Below are 3,007 nucleotides of genomic sequence, written 5' to 3'. Positions count from 1 at the left end.
CACTGTGTTAGGGGTGCCTTGGCTGGCTCAATTGGTGGAGCATGCACCAATTTTTTTTTCCTATATTTAAGATCTACTTATTATTTATTTTTACAAGTAGCAAAGTCCTTCCATTTTTTTCCAGCTTAATATACATGGATATAAAAAGCTATTGATTTCACGCTGCCTCCCACCCCAACCCGAGTGGGGTACAGGAAGTTGTGAGCTCAGAACAGCCTCCTGACACCAAGGTGGTTTCCTCTTTACCTCAGACTTAACTCTGCGCTCTAATCAGTCATCCTCTTGCTGATTTCTTTTCAGTTTAAGAAAATCTATGAGTTTGTGAGCATCGTCCCCAGTAGACAGGTCTACAAAGTCCTTGGGAAGTCGGTAACTCAGATAGGGACTGGGTTGAACTGTTACTTCACTTTTATTTTATTTATTTATTTATTTATTTATTTATTTATTTATTTATTTATGTATTTATGTATTTATGTATTTATTTATTTATTTATTTGATGCCTTTATTGATTCTAGGCAACTGGCCCAGATAGACCGATTTTAGTACAAGTTCCTTTACCCACAATACACGTGAAACAGCACCATTCTCGAAGTCAACCTTTTACAGTTATTAAACTTCACTTAAGGAGCTTGAGGGCAGTGTTGAAAGGGGCCAGGTTCTCACATGCCCTCATCCACTTCTGCACATTGGCTGGCACTGTCACGTTGCAGCCTCCCGTCTGCTGGAGCACAGACCATAACACAACATCTGCCACAGTGAGTTCATTCCCAACAAGCCAGGGGCTCTTCCCAAGAGCAGAGTTCATGAAGCGGAACACAGCAGCTTTTTCTTTACTGCTTCCCTCTTTCAGCTGAAAGATAGCTATATCTACCCGGATATCTATGAGGGTCAAATTTATAGCATTCTGCTTCTGGCCAAACAGAGAGAACAAAAAACGTGCAATGTTCCCTTCTCCTTCGATGGGACACATTGTTTGGACACTGAACTTCATCTGAGTCTTCAGCACATTTTTCTAAATCAGAGTAAAACCCAGCTGATATTCTTGACGGGGTTGGTTTTTAGTCTGCTCGCCAAAGCACTTGAGGAGGTTTTCTGGTACGCTCTTGACTGCAGAGTGTGTGTGCGCCTCATTCCCTCCATTCCAGGGCTTCAGACCTCTGCCTGGTGTGGCTCCGTCCTTTGTCCCCTTTGCCAAACCCTCTTCAAGGGAGGACGGTAAGAGGACTGGGTTAGCTGAGTCGCTCCTCCCAGCAGGGTGGATGGAGAAGGGGGTGCTGATTAAGATACACTCCCCCTGAGAAGGGGAAGGGGGAGTGTGAGACTTCCCTTCCATGTTCAAGTGAAAATAAATCATCTACCCTGCAGCCCTTTCCCCTTTGCTTTCTTCTGGCTTGGGCAAAGGACATCACAGGTGAATGTGAAGTCATTCAGTATCACCTCCTATCTGCTCTTTCCTTCCCCATTCTCTGCCCCACTCCCACTCCCAAGCTTCCAAGCATGGGGCTGGGACATGCACTGAGTGTTGCACTTTTATTCACTGCAGGAACTGTGGGGAGGCCTGGGGCCTGCAAATGATCTACAAGTCAGTGAAGCTGCCGGCGCTCAAAGTCCGCAGCATGCTTCTAGAGACACCCCGAGGGAGAGTCCAGGCCAAGAAGTGGTCCCGTATGCCCTTCCCCGTGCCTGACTTCGACTACCTGCAGCAGTGTGCCCAGAACCTGGCGGACCTCTCCCTGGACTGAGCACCTCGTCACTGCAGTGCCCACCTCAGGCTGCAGGGGGCGGGACAATCCACAGCAGCCACCACCTTGGCTGTCACCACCTCAGAGTCACCAGTTGGGGCACCATGCTGACCAGCCACAGAGGAAACCAGGGCGTCCAGGCTGGCTCAGACTGTCATGCTGCGGAAGCACCTCGAGGGCCACAGCTTAGCCCCAGAGCTCCCCTCATACCACATTCAAAGACACTAGATGGAGGTGGGGGGTGGGGGGTATTGGGAGGGAAACTGAGGCAGGATGCTGGCCACGCTCTACTAGCAACTACCAAATTTCCCTTGACCCCTTGACATTCCTTCCTTAATAAGGCCACTTCTGTTTTTTGAGACTCCTCATAAATTGAAAATAGTGGAAAATTGGTAGAGAGAAGGTATGGTGGGGCGCCTGGGTGGCTCAGCGGTTGAGTGTGTGCATTGGGATCAGATCATGATCCCGGGGTCCTGGCATTGAGTCCCACATCGGGCTCCTGCAGGGAGCCTGCTTCTCCTTCTACCTATGTATTTGCCTCTCTCTGTGTGTCTCTCATGAATAAATAAAATCTTTAAAAAAAGATTTGGTCTCATGATTGTAAATTCAACCCCCACAATGGGTGTAGAGATTACTTTTAAAAAATTAACACACTATGCTAAAAATAATCCCAAATGCCAAAGAAGTTGTCTGGCAAAGTGACACTCTCTTACCTAAAGGTTTTCTGTTCTTACTCCAAAATGCCTTTTTAACCAACATAACACTCATGTTTCAAATGTTTGATTATGCAACTCAAAACAAATTCATTCACATAATAAGAAAATCAAAATGTTATATAAAATCCAAAGTACCCTTGGGCTACTAACCATATAAAAAAGCAAACCCTTACCCTAACCCTACCTATCCATCATTCTGAGTTTGGTGGTATTATTCAAAAAAGAATGAGGAAGAACTGTATGTTCTAATATAGGAGCCCAAGACATAATTGTTGAGAAAACAAATCTGATTGCACATTACGATATCATTCATGTAAAAAACTGAAATACATTCTAGACAATAATAATACCTATGCCTATTTATTTGGGGTGATGTTAACACTGATTGTTTGGTTAAGGTTATTAGAAGTGAAAATTCCCTTAAATATTTCCTGTTCATGTCTCAGAGATAGAAACAAAAATAGATATCAGAGGCATAAATATAGATAGGTAGGTATGTTATAGATAAAGAACTTCTGGTAATGGTGAAATAAATTAGATAAGTCTCT

At 44.5% G+C, this 3,007-nt stretch overlaps 1 pseudogene; it reads right to left on the bottom strand.

Moving 5' to 3' along the window:
- Positions 1–506: 506 nt before the first annotated feature.
- On the bottom strand, positions 507–1,334 carry LOC112933237 (aminoacyl tRNA synthase complex-interacting multifunctional protein 2 pseudogene; annotated as a pseudogene).
- Between the last annotated feature and the right edge of the window lie 1,673 nt (positions 1,335–3,007).

The sequence above is a fragment of the Vulpes vulpes genome, chromosome 11, assembly GCF_048418805.1.
Source record: "Vulpes vulpes isolate BD-2025 chromosome 11, VulVul3, whole genome shotgun sequence".
In the NCBI taxonomy this organism is placed as follows: Eukaryota; Metazoa; Chordata; class Mammalia; order Carnivora; family Canidae; genus Vulpes; species Vulpes vulpes.
This window is presented reverse-complemented; position numbering and strand designations above follow the sequence as displayed.